Source organism: Vespa velutina, chromosome 15 (assembly GCF_912470025.1).
Source record: "Vespa velutina chromosome 15, iVesVel2.1, whole genome shotgun sequence".
NCBI classification, from domain to species: Eukaryota; Metazoa; Arthropoda; class Insecta; order Hymenoptera; family Vespidae; genus Vespa; species Vespa velutina.
This window is the reverse complement of record NC_062202.1, coordinates 2,369,469-2,377,669: the sequence shown is the minus strand read 5'-3', so window position 1 is coordinate 2,377,669 and position 8,201 is coordinate 2,369,469.

The window sequence follows — 8,201 nt, the reverse complement described above, 5'->3', positions numbered from 1 at the left end:
ACGTATACAGTGGAACGCTTATAAAGAGTGCCAAAGGATTACCAACGAGGCTATAAAAAAAAGAAAAGAAAAAAAAAAAAGGAAAAAAAAGGAGAAAAAAAAGAAGAAGAAGAAGAAGAAGAAGAAGAAGAAAAAGAGGAACTAGAGAGATAAAAAGAAAAAAATAAAGAAAAAGGAAAACGAACCAAAAAAAAGAAACAATAACAACAACAACAACAAAGGGATAAATGTCTCATGATGCCTTTGCTTCCTGTCTCTCTTGGCGTTTTTTGCTCATATCTACTCTTTTTTCTTTTTCTTCCGTTTTTTCTTTCCTATTTTTTTTTGCTGTCTTTCTTTCTTCCTTTTCCTTTTTTTCCCCTATTCCCTTTCCTTTCCTTCCCTTCTCCTAGCTACCATTTTGTCACAAAGCCAGTTCCTCTCGCGATCTCCATTTCCTTTGTCTTACAAAGGTTGAGTTTTGACAAATAAAAGAAAGAAAAGAAAAAAAGAAAAAGAAGTGAAGGACAAAAAAAAGAAATTCAAAAAAAGTGAACAGAAATATTCCTTCTTTCTTTCTTTCTTTCTTTTTCTTCTTCTTTTTTTTTTCTTTTTTTTTTTTTTTTTATCAACGTAAGAAGATGTTTTCGTCTCATTCTATCTGTCTCTCTCTCTCTCTCTCTCTCTCTCTCTCTCTCTCTCTCTCTTTTTACTTTATCTTCTTTTTCACGAATGCGATGGACCTTATCGTGAAAGTTTACTATCTCATTTCTTATTTTTTTTCTTTTTATTTTCCTCTCTCTCTCTCTCTCTCTCTCCCTTTCTCCTTCGTTTTTTTTTTTTGATTCTATCTTCTTCTTCTTTCCTTTTTTTTAATTTCCTGCTTTCAAGATAAGCGGCTTGCTTTCAAGACGGTCGTCTTCCCATCGATTTTATCGGGACTTGATTTTTGTGATATTTTATTAGGGGAACGTCTTGAAAATGATGTTAAATATTTTCTCTCGTCTCTCTCTCTCTCTCTCTCTCTCTCTCTCTCTCCTTCTCTCTCTTCTATCTATTCATTCATTTTTCGTATAATTACGGAATAATTTTTGTTAACATCGGTTAATGGCAATCGATTCATTTATGTTGATACATACATATATATATATATATATAGGAGATATCTAACGTTCACAGGTGGACAGACCATATTGGAATTCGTTTTAATGCGTATCTAGTATTTGGAGAATACCTGATTGGAAATCACCGTCCTATCTCGTGTTCGCTTGCAATTGAATTAGGTTGGGACCGTGGGATGAGTTTGGATGTGCGGTAGCACCCTTGATTAAGCCGACCGAAGGGGGACCACGAGAGTTTGACACAATCGTGGTCTCCTGGTTAATCAAGCTACGATTCGAGATACCCAAAGGAATTTCGTATTAACAACCATTGTTGTCTGTCGTGTAACAAAAAGGATTCAGTCAAATAAAACATTCACAAATTATCTTTATGGTTCTCTCTCTCTCTCTCTCATTCTCTTTTTGTCTCTTTCTCGTTTGTATCGATTTTTTTTTGTTTTCTTTTATTTTAAACTAGTACTAGTTAAAATGAAAAGAATGAAGAGATAAAGGTAAAAGTGCAATCATTATTATTTCATTCAATGTATCTACTACTGTTTTTTCGTAGAGACAAAAGGAAAAAAAGAAAAAAAAAAAACAAAAAGAAAAAAGAAAAGAAAAGAAAAGAATCGAGAAGGTCAATTGTTTGATCTAATTTAACCTGGAATTGACATTTATTTTTTTACATTTGTTGGATCTCATTAAGAAACACATGATCTCTTTAATATTTCAAATGTATCCTATGTATGTATAACACACACACACATATATATATATATATATATATATATGTAAACTAGTAGATGTTACTTGCAATGAAAATTTACGATGTTTAAAAACGTAGTAGTAATTTGTAATTCATGGGTTATTTTAGTTAGCGAACAAACGAGAAGGGAGCATGTAATTAAACTATTAGAATGTAAATACGAATTATTCTCCATTCTCGTTTAATATCCTCGCTTAGTTTAAAAGGACAAATTGTAAGTTTCATTAAGAAGAACGGAATGTTAAATTCTTAAAATTGTATTATTGTATTACGTGGGGGATTTAAAGGAAGGATTTAAGAAAAAGAAAATGAAAAAAAAAAGAAAAAAGAAAAGGAATAAAAAATATCCCTTTTCACATTTTTCTTCGTGTCGCGGTCGTGTATCTTACAGTGAAAGATTTGTTAACCACCCTCGAACACGATGATAAATACGCGAAATTCTACCTGGTTTTCTTCTAGATAAGTAAGATCCTTTCATTTATCTTATAACTTTTACAAAATTACGAAGAGAATAGTTTCCTTTAAAAATCATTTGTTTTGGAAAACACATTGTGAAAGAGGAACGAAAAAGAGGCAGGGGGGAGGAGAAAAAAGAAAAAGAAACGAAAAAGTAAAGAGAAAAGAAATAAAAATGACGCATAGATTGAATGAAGTCGAATCGAAATGCAAAAAAAAAAAAAAAAAAAAAAAAAAAAAGGAAAAGAAGAAAAAGAAAAGAAAAAAAAAGAAAGATAAACGAAAAGAAAAAAAACGTATAACGATATCACTATAACGAATCAGATAGAAATTATCGATATCTAGTCTCATTAAGCGATAAAACCTTTCTTCGGAAACCCTCGAAATGGTTTCCCGTTGTTATTCCTATTGCTACTCTTGCGAGTCCTGGAATATCAAATTACCGGCAGGGAATGAAGTACTTTGTTCTAAGAATCAATCGAAACTATTCCATTATATTCCTATTCCATTTTCACATGAGTTTTACTCATATTTCTCTTTCTTTCTTTCCTTTTTCTTTTTTTTTTCTTTTCCCTAAATTTTTAAATTTCTCACAGTCAAAAGAGATTCAATTTTATACAGGTTTGCACTGTAAAGTTCTCACGTGATATCCAAAAATCAATCATTCTATTCCAATTCTTTTTCAATTTCATTTTCTTTTTTTTTTTCTCTCTATGTTCTCTCTATGTTTTTTTTTTTTTTTGCAGAGTACAAAATCACAAACCTAAGAATCTTTTGACCTATCTCTGTGTTATTAGCACATATAGAAAGTTATTATTCAACTGAGTGAACCTGTGCAATACGATTTGTGTTAGTTTACCTTTTTGTTTTAAGTAAATTTCTTTCTTTTTTTTTTTTTTTTTTTTTTTTTTTTTTTTTTTTTTTTTTTATCGAAAAAGAAAGAAAATCCATTAACGTTATCTACTTTTTAAACGACGAAAGTTTGGCAAAGGGGTTGAGAGTAAGCGGATTTATTGATAATATTGAAAAAAAATGAAATTGCATCTCTCGTATGGTACTTCGAAAGTATTTCAATTTTTTTTTTTCTTTTTTGTTTTGTTTTCTTTTTTATTATAAAAGAACCGGAGATTCCAATTTTGTTCTATTATTTTTGTTGTTGACCTTATACGTGAGACAAGTCGCCAAGGGAATTTCGATATCGTAACAAAGGAATGAAACGTTTGACACATAGAGTTATCTCGAAAAGTTTTTTCAAAATCGTTAGAAAACCGCAAGTAGAAAACCGCAAATGGTGGTGAATCTGTTGCGCGTGTATGTATGTATATGTGTGTGTGTCTATATATATATATATATACAGCTATAGAGGTTGGGAAAAGAAAAGAGAATGGAAACAAAACAATATATCCGATGAACAAGTTAAAAGAATTTTTCTGCTTCAAAACGGTCAGAGAATTCGATTTCTTTCTTATTCTAACCTTATCTTATATTCTTACCAACCAAAGAGAGTTTCGAAAGAGAGAAAAGCTATTTCGAAGTCTCGGATATTGTGAAACAAAATTTATTCTGCACTTGACTGTGAATGTTTTGAAATTGTTTATTCTTAAGGAGGGAGGAGGGGAACTGAAATAAATTTAAAAATAAATAAAGATTTGTGCTATCTTACGAGGTGTGTTTTAATAGATCATTTAAAATTGTTTTTTTTTTTTTTTCTTTTTTATTTGTCTAGATAACAAGAAGAAAAAAAAAGGAGAAAGAAAAAAAGGAAAGGAAGGAGAAAAAAGAAAAAATAAAAAAAAAAAAAAGAAAAAAAAAAGAAGAAAAAGAAAGTGAATGTAAATAACGAAGTGTGAGAATCACGTTCGTGGTTCTCCGTGTTTTTCTGCAAATACGAAGAGAGTGGAGTTTATTGATTTTACGAGACGAACATATTTCGGATATAGCACGTTCCTCTTAAAAGTTATACGTAAACAAAAATTATATGATTGCAAAATATTATTGAGATCAAATGTTTCGTCAAAAAAAGGCCGTTTCTTTTTATCGTTTTCGTTTTTTGCCTCTTCTTTTTTTTCTCTTTTTTCTTTTCTTTTTTTCTTTTTTTCTAATTTCTTCGTTAAGTCAATTATATTGAAAAATTAAAATGAAATAAAATGAAATAAAATAAAATAAAATAAAATAAAATAAAATAAAATAAAAAATACTATAATATTCTAGCTTACCTGTATTTTTTTTGTTTTGTTTTGTTTTTTTTTCCCCCATTAAAACACAAGCTTCGTGATGATGGTTACAAAGCTATCGACACATTGATTATCGGCTGTCAATGAGCTGTAACAAAGAACGCTTGGATATTTTTTCCTTTTTATTTATTTTTTTTTCTTTTTTTTTTTTTTTTTTTTTATTTTAAGATTCGTATCACATATATATATATATATATATATATATATATATATAATAATTTCCAGAGAAAGTTCGAGCAAGGTGTTATAATCGAATGTTATTATACTTTTGTTAAAAATTAAATCATCATATTGTTATTAAATATTGTTAAATCATGTTATATTTAAGAATAATTTGAGAATATGTGGAATGTTTAAAGGCACCGAGATAAAACTTTTATGAATTTTCTTTTCAATTTGAGAGATCTCATTTATTTGTAAAAAAAAAAAAAAAAAAATCAAATGTCACGAAAGAAATATTACATATCTGTGTATGTATAGACACGTACAAATACACACACACACACACACACACACACAAGAAAGAAGAACAGAGTGCTGCAAATCGTAGAAATGTTAAGTTTTGCGTTGCTGAAGGGCTGACTCGTCAACGACTTTTACTACTTTTCTTCAGCACAAAATAACCACCATTAGTATCTTTACTCGTGCGAAGAAGCCAGTAGGAGGAGTATAGTCTTCCTATAAATTTACGAGGATACTTTGGCTTTTTCTTTTCTTCTTTTTTGTATATACATATATATATCCCTCTCTTTGTTACTTATTTCTTTTCTTTTTCTAGAATTTTATTTCAATACAAAGAGATAATCAATCATATATACGTCAAATCATTTTAATCTTTTTCACATTTTATTATTTTTTATTTGTTTACTTATTTATTTATTTATTACTTATTTACTTAACATTTTTAACAAATCGAGTCAACAATGAAGTTTCCATAGAATAAATTTTATCAAATGAATGCGCTCATTCAAATAACAAAAAAATAAATAAATAAATAAATGCATAAAAAGAGAAAGAAATAAAAAAAAACTCGTTTATTCCTCGTTTAATCACTATTATTCTTCCAAATAATTCGACTAATGTTACACACACATATATATATATATATATATATATATATATATATATATATATATATATATAAGCTTTTTATTATAGACGCTATTTATGACATCCCATTTTCAATAGGATCTCGAGAAAATATGAGGTTTTTATAGGTACGATCGTTTAAATGCGATTCTTTTGGCTTGACATGTGAAACCTGTTAAAGTTATACTTTAACTCTTGGTGTTACAGTTAAACCTTTATAAATAATTCAAAATTCATGAGGATTTATCTATGAATTTATGGATTATACGAATATGATCGTTTTTTTTTTTTTTATGCGAATTATTATTGAAATCTCTTATAAAAAGTTCATCTTCGGAAACATAATATATTTCAACCTGTTAATCTAACAAATCTTATTGGCTGCTTCCATATACGATTTCATTCACTATGGATTGATAAAACCAGCACGTATCTTCTCTCTCTCTCTCTCTCTTTTTCTCTCTCTCTCTCTCTTTCACTCGAAGTACAACTTTCGATCGAACATAGACGAGTCTCTACGTTACGCGAATCAACGTGTCGCGTATATACCTCTTCCGACACGTTTACGCCCTTTCCGATACGGAAACCCACTTACTGAATATGTACATGTACACGTACATATGCATGTTACGAAAATGTAAAAAAGAGAGAGAAAAAGCGAGAACGAAATATATATATATATATATATATATATATATATATGCATATAGATATCGTGTAAACATTTTTATTATTTTAAAATGTAAAAGTAAAACACAAGGTTTGAAAGTAAACATAAAATGTGAATTTTTTAAATTTAATACCAATAAAATTTTCGATTAATTCGAAAGAAATAACATTATCGATAATGTATATTCGAAAGTATTTAAAGTAATAAAAAATGGTGCTTCTGTTTTTTTTTCCTTTTTTTTTTTTCCTTTTTTTTTTTTATATATACATATCTACTTACGTAGATACTTACTTAGCTATGTATCTGCCAAGAACGATCGTCGATCGTTACGGGTAGAGAGAAAGATTTAATGTTGGTCTATCTTCGTGAACGACCATGAGCAACATATACTTCTGGTGAACTCGGTGAGATTTTATAGGATTCCAAAGAGGATAGAAAAAGGTGATGGTGGTAAGGGGCGGGTGACTGCGGGTGAAAAGAAAAAGTGGAGTGAGTTACACCGAGAAGAGAAATAATGGTGGATGCAGTACTATCCTCGCTTCCGATCGATTTCCCTTCTACTTCATTCTCCTTCCCATTAATTGATCCTTCCATGCGTTCTCTTTCCTCATTTCTTCTTTCTTTCTTTCTTTCTTTTTTTTTTAAATTTTATTTTATTTCAATTTATTTTATTTCCCCTTTTCTCATCCCATCTCTACAAACGCGACCCAAATCGCATTTATTTTTTCATTCAATTAACTCTCCGTATATCCTTATGCAGACTTTTCAGGTCGGCAATAACAGTGCTACATACATACATACATATATATATATATATATATATACACGTGTATTTTCATTTGTTAAATGATTAATTTAATTAATTAGTTTCCTATCGTAAAAGATTCATTTCCGTCAAGTATAAAAAATTATATGCTAATTTAATCAAGTATAAAGTTACATACGAAATTAAATAAACTAAAGCTATGTAATTACGTCATAACAAGTTATCCAAATATCAGTTTTGAATTATAAAATATCTTTAAGAAGTTCACGTTAAAAGAAAGAAATGTAGATTATAAAGGGTTAAGAAAGTAATAATAATAATAATAATAATAATAATAATAATAATAATAATAATAATAATAATAATAAAAAAAGAAAGAAAAAAGGAGCACGAAAGCTTTTTGTAAAGAAAAACAAGTCGAAGAAATGATCAATTGAAATTATATAAAATACAATAATAATAATAATAATAATAATAATAATAATAATAATTTATAAAGAATTTGATTCAGAATAGGATGCATTAGATTGGTTTTTTAAAAGAAGATCTAAGAAAGATATTAGATATCTTGTAGAGGGAAAGCAGCTGCTCGTGTATCTAGAAATCGGCTCGCAGCTGTTTCGAAGAGATGACAGCTTTACCCTGTTACTTCGCTTAGATACCTTTCCAACATGTTCTTACTAGCTTTTACCTCTCTCTCTTCCTCTTTCTCTCTCTCTCTCTCTCTCTCTCTCTCTCTATTTCTATATCTCTCTCTCTCTCTTTTTCTCCCCCTTTTCAATCTATCTTTCTCTTTCTTACTCCGGATGCCATCATTCTTCTTCAGTGAGACGCGTAAACGACGATGTGACTGTCGGCTGCAGCAACCGAGATTACTTCGGAATTCGATGCTTAATTTCAACCATCTACGCTCGATTGAAAACCATTCGGAAGGAAAGAGAGAGAGAAAATTGAAATAATCAAAATAATATATCTAAAATGTATATAACTATAACTATGTATTCATGTATGAATTTATGAACGTATATACGTACATAAATATGTATGTAATATATTTACTTGTAATATTCAAAGATGAACATGACTCGAAGGAGGGAGTACAAATGTGTTTAATTAAAAATAAATTGCAGTGCACGGAAAT